Here is a 10,745-nt window from a genome sequence, read left to right on the forward strand (position 1 = left end):
ACAGTAGCCAAAAGGTGGAAATAACCCGAGCGTCCATCGACAGACACCTGAACAAACAAAACGTGGAATGGGCATGCAGTGAAATATCATTCAGCCTCGGAAAGGAAGGACGTTCTGATTCATGCGACAACACAGATGAACCTGAAAACGTGATGCTAAACGGAATAAGCCAGACACAAAAGGACAAACGCCGCATGCTTCCACTCATATGAGTTACTTAGAATAGGCAACTTGACATTAGAATAGAGGTTACCAGGGGCTGGGAGAAGAAGGGGGATGAAAAAGGATTGTTTAATGGGTACAGAATCCCTCTTCAAGATGATGAAAGTTCCATCTGCAGATGGCTGCTGGTGATGGTCACACAACATCATGGGCGTAATTAATGCTACGAAAACGTACACTTAAAAATGATCAGCATGGTAAACATTACGGTGTGCGTATTTTGTGTGCTTGAGCGCTAAGGTGCTTCAGTCGTGTCAGACTCTTTGCGACCTCATGGGCTGTAGCCCTCCAGGCTCCTCTCTCCATGGGATTCTCCTGTCAAGAATACCAGAGTTGGTTTTCATTTCCTTCTCCAGGGGATCTTCCCAACCCAGGGATCCAACCTGTGTCTCATAAGTCTCCTGCATTGGCAGGCTGGTTCTTTACCCCTAGCACCACTTGGGAAGTATGCATATTTTACCACAGTGAAAAAATATTGACCTTTTTAAAAAAAAGAAAAAAAAAAAGGTTGTATGATACAAAGGGAGGTCTAATTTACCTAAGAAGTTTGGAGAAGCTTTTCTGGAGAAAGAACATTTGTTCAGAGTGGAGGAGAAAACAGGACACAGCCAGCTTGGCCAAACCGTGGTAAGCAAGCAGATGGAGATTAGGTGAGAGGGGGAGGGCAGCACCACGTGGGATGTGTAAGCTGGGGTGTGTGTCAAAGTCGCTCAGTCCTGTCCGACTCTTTGCAACCCCATGGACTATATAGTCCGTGGAATTCTCCAGGCCAGAATACTGGAGTGGGTAGCCTTGCCCTTCTCCAGGGGATCTTCCTGATCCAGGGATCAAACTCAGGTCTCCCACGTTGCAGGCAGACTCTTTACCAGCTGAGCCACCAGGGAAGCCTGCAAGTTGGGGTAGGGGGTGTAACTTTTATTTTAAGAGCAGTGGGAAACTACAAATGCGTTGTAGCCATTTGCATAACGTGATGCATTTTATACTGTTAAAGGACACTCAGGGTTCTGTGTGGCACACAGATGGCCAGAAGATGCTGCGGGCTCAGTGGAGAGGTGACAAACTGAAGTCTGTCTCCTGACCCTTGACCTCCTCCCCCTGACTGTTGCCGTGTCATGGGGCCAGTGGGCCACATGTCGGGAAAGGAAGATGAGGAAATGTGGGTGTTGAAATCTGCTGGTGCTCCTGTCAGTGGCAAAGGCTCCTCACTCTGGGGACCTGGACCTGGCCCATGTGGGCCCTTCTAAGCCTGAGTCACCCAGCTTGCCAGAGAAGGGAAAGGCACAGTGACCCGAGGGCAGAGCCAAGAACAGGCAGGCAGTGGCTTATAAGAGTACAGGCCAGAGAGTCTGGCAGGGCTGGCCTGACCCCAGTTCTGACACCAGCTGCATGGTGTGGGCAGATGAGTTCAGCCCCCTCAGCCTCAGTTTCCTCATCTGTAAAAGCATGAGCATAACCATACTTACATTACCAGGTCATTGCAAAGATTCAGTTAAGATAATGTATGAAGCTGTTAGGAATGCCTAGCACAGAGTGAACAGTCAGTAAGATTACCATCTGCCACGTCATTATTTTGCTACTGTGGATCTAAAACATCTATTCAACCAACTCTGGGTACATTAGGACCATGAGACACCTCCCTAAAAAGATGATACATTAAGTCCCTTTGACTAACAGGGTTGGCTGCTTTTTTATACTCTGTGAGCATCTCAGGAGCAGAGTCTGAATCTGAATTCATTATTTTCCCCCCTTTGGATCACACAGTAGGTTGGCCATCTATGTCCCTGAACACCTGAAGCCGCGTGTCCAGTGCCTGTTAGACATGCTTCATTAAGGCAAGGCCACTGCTCCCCTTGGCGTCACTGTGTTGACTGGGCGCTGGTTAAGAACGTACTTAACCAGTACATTCTGGACTTCATGTACATAGCGTAAATGACTGAAAGGAAGACCTTGAAGAGACACATGCACGCTCCTGTCCATAGCGGTGTTATTCACAATATCTGAAACGTGTAAATAATGCAAGTGTCCACCACTTGTGGATGAAGGGATAAACACAGTGCGGTGTACACATGCAGAAGAATATTATTCAGCCACGAAAAAGAAAGATTTTGCAATCCATGTTATAACATGGGTGAACCTTGAAGGCATTATGCTAAAGTGAAATAAGCCAGTCACAGAAAGACAAATACTACATGACTCTACTTCTGTGTAGTACTTAGACTAGGTAAAATCCCAGGGAAAGAAAGTGCAGGGGTGGTTGCCAAGGTGCAAGGGGCGGAAGTGGGGAGTGGTTGTTTAATGAAGACAGAGTTTCAGCTCTGAAACTGAAAAGAGGAACCTCTGCCTCTGCTGAGCCTGCTCACCCTAGAGCCCGTGGACCACAGCTGAAACCTCACACTGCCAAACAATCAATTTAAAGATGATTAAAAAGGAAAGCCCTGATAAGCTGGACTTCATAAAAAAATTTAAGAAACTTCATGGAGATGGATGATAGTGGTGATATAATATTATGAAGATATTTAATATGACTGAACTGTATGCTTAAAAATGGTAAGATAGTACATTTTATGAGTATTTCACCAAAATAAAAACATTTTTGAAAAAGAAAAGTGAGTAATATCATGTGTTTTCTGTTATCAAACCTGCAGTGACCTGTCTTTTTTCATAGGGCAAAAATAAAGTCCTTACAGAGGCCTTCAGAGCCCACATAACGGGCACTGTTACCCTGTGACCTTGACTCCTAACACCTTCCTACTGGCCCTCAGCTCTAGTATCTCTGCACTTCCTGCAGTTCTTTGAACATACTTAGCAAGCTCCTGCCCCAGGGCCTTTGCAGTTGCGCTCCCAGAGCCCAGAACCCTCTTCCTGCTGATATCTCTATAGTGTGTTCCCTCCACTTTTTCAGATTTCAACTCATGGGTCGTCTTACCAGTGAGGCCTTTCTGCCTCCCTCATGAAGAGAAATGTCCCTCCAGCAACCACCCTTCCCCCTCAATGCCCTTCACCTTGTTATATTTTTCACCATAGCATCTATTACCACCTGGCATGCTATATATCTCACTTATTAATCCTGATTATCATCAATACTCTTCCCCCCATGAAATGTCAGTTCCGTGAGAGCCAGGATGCTCCATGACCTACTGTCCTCCCAGAGCCCATCTCAAGGACATGGTGGGCCCTTAGTACATATGTGTCCAGTGAGTAAATGAATGAACTCAGTATGCCCACCTGCAGAGGTGGTGACTTGCGGGGGTTCTCAAGCTGCAAAAGTCTAAAATGGCTGAGATTCACTGTGTCGTATCTTTCTCAGGAGAAAGAGCATCACTGTCTTAATCCCTTCAAGCTAACCATTCCTTGAGAGTTTACTGGATAATCCCATGGCCCAGACCGACCTGAAGAATGAGACGGACTGGGTTCCCCTCCCCCTGCCCCCACTATTTCTGCAGTAACCTCTTCCAGACTCTGTGTAAAACCAGCCCCTCTAACCGGCACCTTTACTAAAAGGGATGCTGTGTGCCTACGGTACTAGGGTGGACTCCTGGGTCCTCTGGGGTGAGGATAGGAGAAATGCAAATACTCCACCCTGGGGGCCTGAGTTTGCTGGTGACATGTGGCAGAACACACAGCAAATTCTTTACAGGCAGAGCACGAGCCTCCCTCCTGACCCTCTCCACCCAAGCTGGGACTTCTCCTTCCTGTGCACTGTGGCAAGCCTGCCCTGGTCACGGCGTCTGGCAACTTGTCCCCGAGTCCCTGGCTTTCTCTGCACGTTGCCATGGAAATGGGTCCCTGGCTCTCCAGAAAGACATATGCCAGTGACATTCACTGGCACTTCCGAGGGCCCCAAAATGGGCACACACACATGCATGGTGACCTGGTTCAATGGCTCTAGCTGCCCGGCGATACCATGAGAAGGAGAGAGTCACATGGCAGGGACTTAAGACTCACGTGGGCAGCTCATGTGGCTCATGTTCAAAGAAGAGGGGAAATCAGCTGGCTTCACAAATGCGATAATCTTTGCGGGAATCTCTCGCTCTCTCCCCCTTGCATTCAGCCTAGAGGCAAAACCAGAAGGGGAGCGTTTTGCTCTAAGGTAAATGAAATTGTGGTTCTAGGCCCCCTCAGTGAGGCAGGCGGGAATGGCAAAGCCTCACTCTACTGGAGAGTGACTGTGACTGCTGTTCCCTGGCAGGGTGCCCCCCTGTAAGAAGGGTTAGTCTGCCTCCGAGACTGGTGAGGGCCCACACACTGGTCTTAGCTGCCTCTGGCTTCACACAGCTTAGCAGAGAGGTCGTGGAGGAAGCCTCCTGTACTGGCACACATGGGGTTATTCATGGGGAAAATGCACAATTTGGTGCTTACAGATGAGATCTGGATGTGCACATTCAGCTCAAGTACACACTTCACACACACACACACACACACACACACACATACGTGCTTGCACATACAATCCCTACACCTACTGCGATCATTTCGTGAACCGCACACACAGTGTGTATCTATGTACACACATCCGGCCGTGCATACTCTCTACAGGCACAAACAATCCTCTACAAACACCTTCTGCTCTACCAAGCACACACGTGCTTATGGAACACACTAGTGAAACATCGATTTACAAGAATGGGACCCATTCTATCGCAAAATGATGAATTCCTCCACCTACATTGAACCTACAGAGGTGGGGGATGAAATTTTAGCTTTGTAACCCTGAGCCCAATACCTAGTTGAGGGTATAAAAGTGTTGAGACTGAATAGGTTGAGAGGAAAGACCCTCCTGGGCAAAGCTGGGATGCTCTGGTATTTTCTCTTGGCCCTGCCTAAAAGCAGGAAATGGGAGGGGGGAGTACTTCCTTCCCATCTGACATCTTCAGAGGACTCCTTGGAGAGCTTGGTCTTTGCCCCTGGAATTTGTGGGAACACACAGAGCTGGTGTTTGCCCTCCATCTAAGAGGTCAGTGGCCAAGAAGGGGCTGGGCTGAAGAAAGAACAGCAGAGGAGTGCTGAGCTGGGAATGGCTAGCCATTTGGTGAGGCAAAGAATGCATGAGCATTTCCTCCAGATGGGGGCATCCTGCAGAAGCGGCAGCTGACTGGAGTCTTTATCCAAAATGGCCACCTAAGTGCAATGACCCCAAAGATAAATCTACAAGATGTGAATTGAGCGCCGAAGAATTGATGCTTCTGAACTGTGGAGCTGGAGAAGACTCTTGAGAGTCCCTTGGACTGGAAGGAGGTCGAACCAGTCCATCCTAAAGGAGATCAGCTCTGAATATTCACTGGAATATTCACTGATGCTGAAACTCCAGTACCTTGGCCACCTGATGCAAAGGGCTGACTCATTGGAAAAGACCCTGATGCTGGGAAAGATTGAGGGCAGAAGAAGGGGGTGACAGAGGGTGAGATGGTTGGACGGCATCATTGACTCAGTGGGCATGAATCTGAGCAAACTTTAGACGCGGTGAAGGGTATGGAGGCCTGGCATGCTGCTGCAGCCTGTGGGGGTGCAAACAGTCAGACACGACTGAGTGACTCAACAACAGCAACAAGACGTGAGACTGGGGCACAGCCAGTCACCAGAGGCCGTCAGTGCCCCACAGGAATTGCTGTGGGAGGCACCCAGCAATAAATGTTTCCAAGGACCCACGCGATACCCAGGAGAAGAAAAGTCAGGCTTAACCCGCCGCCAAAGCCAGGAGAGGCCAGATCCAGAGACCATGGGCACCAGGAACCATGGAGAGATGAGCGCTCCCGAGCCTCCCCTCCCATTTTACCCCGAGGAACCAAAGGAGGCCTGGGCAAGGGCCCTAAGCGGGTGGCAGCTTGCTGGGAGGAAACACACCTTCACTGTAAATGAAGTTCGGAGTCCCTTCACTTACCCGGACTGGAAATTTTAATTATGGAATTGAGACTATTCTTGGGAATATAAGTGTCTGAGGGAAGTTTTGTTGTTACATAAGATGAGTGACCAAAGAAGGGATGGCTAAATTTCCTGCTCTCAAAGATCTTATCCAAGGTGGCAAGGAGTCAAGCTAAGCTTACAAGCTAAGTTCACACCAGAAAAAATGAAGTTCCTGGGTTGGTGCCTGGTACCAAAAGAGCTGTGTTTTTCTACCAAGAACTGCACCTCCATAGAGAGTCAGCAATAAAGATCCAGTGATGAGCTTTCTGTATCCAACCCATACTCCCACCAACACACACATTGTCTCTTTATGACTTTGGGCCATGCCATAATTTGATTTCTTCACTTAACCCCTGTCCCTCCTCCAATGCATACGTAGACTCACTCAACATTAACACTATGGTTTTGCTGCAAACCAGCCACAAGGAACGTAGCAAAGAGGATTTCAGCAAACTTTACCAAAATAAACATTCTTCTTCCTTTTAGATTCAAAAATGACACATGAAAAAACAGCTAGTTGAGCCCCTGGATGATGATGTTTTCTATTTTAACATTTTACGTCTTTGACCAAAAACGTCGTAGTGTGACCTTAGGACAGATAATAGGTTGAACCATGGAAACTGCAACCATCTGCAAAACTATTTCGTATGTTTTGACCTAATACTGTATCTTTTTGATATTTGAAATCTCAAATTTCTTTGAGATTCTGTGTATCAAATGAGGATAATAATTCATACGTAAAGCACGGTTTGTGTGAATGCATGATAAATACTGGGAGCTAGGTTGGTAGCCACATTCGCCAGTTTTCAAATGCATCTTTGACACAGATTGTTGGAAACAAGGTGCCCTGCTGCCCAAAGCTGTGGCTTGGTCTTCTGATGTGTTGCCCACCCAAGCCCCCTGGAGGGCAAAGGCCTTTAGCGTCCCTCTATTTTGCTTTCCTTTTTCAAAAGGGCTCTTTCTTATCCTCTGGCCTTTCATTTTGTAGCCTCTTCCTCTTGTCTAAGGGATGGAGCTGCCACCCCTCCCTTCTGAAGGTATTATCACTGTTGTTCTTCTCTTTGACAGTTTTCTTCTGCCCTTAGCATCATCTCTGTGACCTTTAGGTTCCCTTTTCTCTTAATGCTCCAGAGGCTTTGGCTGCTGTTCACCATTAAGAACTGAAAAGCTGTTTGCAAGCTCATCCGTGAGGCCTGTTGACTGGTGAGTTTCACTATCATGCAAAAAAGTGGTGAATTGGCTTTGCTCTTAGGCTAGTTAGTGTCCCTAGAAAGGAGTCCTTCACCCTCCTACCTGATACTCAGGGTGGATACCTGTATTTAATGTGGAGACTTTCATTTAATACCTCTGTGAAATAGTTTTTTTGCACCTGTCCTGAGCTGTAGGAGGGTCTCTCCAATTTATCTTACCCCAAAGAAAAGCATCTATATTTTTACTGTCTGCATTTGCCAGCTGAGGGAGGAAATGGTGTTGGTACCGGTGGTGGTGGTAATGTTGGTGACGGCGGATGTGATGGTATTGCTGTCCCTTACTTCCTGAACTGTTCCCATTATTTTTAGCCCTACTTACCGCAGCTTCAAGCTACCTACTTCCCAGTTCCTGAGATGTTCTGGGCTCCTCTGGCTTCTCTCTTGTAGGCCTAGGTTAAAGCTTTCTCTGGTTGGCAAAGCTGATTACTATTCACTGTATAGTTTTCCCTTTTCATAAAATTAGTCGATATATCTGAGTTCTTATTTTTTTGGTAAACTTACACCTTTTATATTCCTTTGTCATTTTAGTGGTGTTTGAGGAAGAAGCAGATACAAACGAATAGATTTGATCTTCATGTTAAGATGAAAGTTATCCCCTGCTCTTTTATAAACCTAAATTTTGCTTCTTTTCATCTTATTTTCTGCCCCCCCCATTTATCTTATTTTATTTTCATTATGAAGAATAGGTTCCATTCAGAGGCATGTTGAATAGTCCAAAATGTACGAAGAGCTTGTCTCTATACCGTATGAACTCAGACACCAGGGGCCTGGATTTCTCAAGGAACAAAATAGCCCCAGGCCACTTCAAATTTTTCAGTATCTCTGAGTCTTTTTTTTTTTTTTAATGAAGATATGCTGAAACAAAATTTAGGAGACTTGGGGTATACTTTAAACATTTGCATTTGTCAAACTCATGCTTTCAACACTGAAAAAAATTACAAAGCAGTATCATTATGCTATTCATAAGATAATTGCAGGATTTATTAAATATAATAACTCATGACACACAGATAGAATGATACAGAAATTAGGTGCAAGCTTAAAAGTGTATGATGAGTATCTCCTTTGAATTCTATCTCAACTCAGAGGTAATATCAGCCTTCTAGCCCTCAGGACTTCCATAAATATGTGGCCGTGGTGAATGCTCCCATCCACCATGCGTCCCTACCTCCAGCCAGCACTCACACCCCAGTCATGAGATTCTCCCCAGAACATCTGCTGGGTAGCTCCCACCCAAGGCAGCAGAGTGGCAGGAGGGGTGAGCAAATACTTGCCCCTGTGCAACAGGCAGGCAGGCCAGGCTTATGCAGCAGCACCACGGGGCAACTGTGCTCCCTGCTCCTGGCTCTCATCACAGGCTCGGGTCTTACACACAGTGGGCGCTTTAGAGCAGAATGTCTCCTGGGCCCTGACAGCAGAAAATGAGTTAACAGACCGAGAGGGAATCTCCTGTTAAGATTCTTAGGCTTACCCAGACTCTGCTCAAAAAGCGCTTGGAACTTTGGTAGATTCCTCTCTTTTCAGTCCATCCTAACATTTAAAGAAATGGTATATATATATTAAAAAAAATACCCCTCATTTCACTACTCTCCAGCCAAGTAAATCATCTAGAATTTACCCCATGTTTCCTACGGATGACATCACACACACACACACACACACACACACACACACACACACACACACACGCGTGCGCGCGCGTCTTAAATAGAAGACTGGCTCAGAAGCCAGAAAGAGCTGGATTCAAATTCTGTCTTTTTCCCTTACCAAACACATGGCTTTGATGATATGACAACTTCTCTGAACTCCAGTTTCTCATCTGTACCAAAGAGATAATAGCATCAACTTCACGAGATCATCTCAGAATATATTAATGTGACATGATACATGGGAAATGCTGATCACTATGACTGCCACACAATAGGTGCTCAATAAACAATAGGCAAAGTTATTGTCATTGATTATTTAATTCAATAAGCATTTATTAAAGCCAGACAGGCTTCCCTGGTAGCTCAGACAGTAAAGAATCTGCCTGCAATGTGAGAGACCAGGGTTTGATACCTGGGTTGCCATTCCCTTCTCCAGGCAACCCACTCCAGTATTCTTGCCTGGAGAATTCCATGGACAGAGGAGCCTGGCGGGTTATAGTCCATGGGGTGGCAAAGAGTCAGACATGACTGATGGATTAACACTTGAACTTTTTTCACAAAGCCAGGTCTTTCTTCCAAAAGGGCATCTTCTAGGGCCAGAGATGGACAGGTAGACAGACAGTGAGAATTTCCATTGCATGCATGATAGCAATGATGAGACCTGAACTGGGCTAGACAGGAAGATCAGGCTGGTCAGGATCCAGTTAACCCAGGCTGTGGGGGCTCTGGGAAAACTTGCAGGGAGACAGTTTGGTATTCTGCCTTTTTATGCTGAACATTAAATTACAAGCACTTTTGACGGTGCTCCCTAATCTTCCTGTCATTTTTAAAGACCGCATAGTATTACACTGCTTCAAAGGACTGTATTTTCCCTCACCTTTCCCCTGTCATTTGGTTTTGAGGTTACCAATTTGGAGCTATTAGAGATATCATTACAATGAACACACGTGTGACAGTTTTTCCTTTCAGGAATTATGTCTGTAGGATAAATTCTAGGTCAAAGGGGATGAACATCGTTCAATTGCTCTGGCACCTCCCTGCCAAATTGTCAAAAGGTTTACGTGCTGAGTATGATCATCATTTTACGTGTTTCGTCAGGTTGGGTAAAGTTGGTACTTCGATATTGTTTTTGTTTTCATTTCTGTGATGAGATGTTTGGTGGAGGAAGCTGAATGAAAACGACTATCTTGGATGATATATAAAATAAAGGAGAGGGAAGGAGAGTGCGGGAAACTGAGACTGCGGGGACCGGCTCTGGGAGGTGGATTTCTGCCACGGCTCAGTGAGGCGGAGGAGGAGAAGGAGGCTTATAAGCGGACACTGACTGTGTTTCTTAATTGCATTGTTTATATTTTCCCTCTCTTCCATGGCGGACTAAATGAATCATTATCATGGTATCATCACTCCTGTATCCAATCATCATGGTATATGGAAAAAAATTGTCATTTCTAACCATGACTGCCTTCTCGGGAAGGTGGTGACTGTTGACTAGGGACCCTTTGTTCTGCAGAGCACTTGGGAAGGTTTGGAAAAGCAACTGAAGCCAGAATAATATTGGCAGATGTTCCATTATTGATTGGCAACTTGTTGGAAGTGTTGTTGCTGTCTGCCTGCTGCTCATCCACTGTGGCCTCAGGGAAGGAGCAGGGTGAAGGTCATCTCAGGACAGAGGAGAAGATTAGATGGCCAAGTCCTGAGCTGCAGGAGGCGAGGAAGGGGAGAC

Source organism: Ovis aries, chromosome 16 (assembly GCF_016772045.2).
Source record: "Ovis aries strain OAR_USU_Benz2616 breed Rambouillet chromosome 16, ARS-UI_Ramb_v3.0, whole genome shotgun sequence".
Taxonomy (NCBI): domain Eukaryota; kingdom Metazoa; phylum Chordata; class Mammalia; order Artiodactyla; family Bovidae; genus Ovis; species Ovis aries.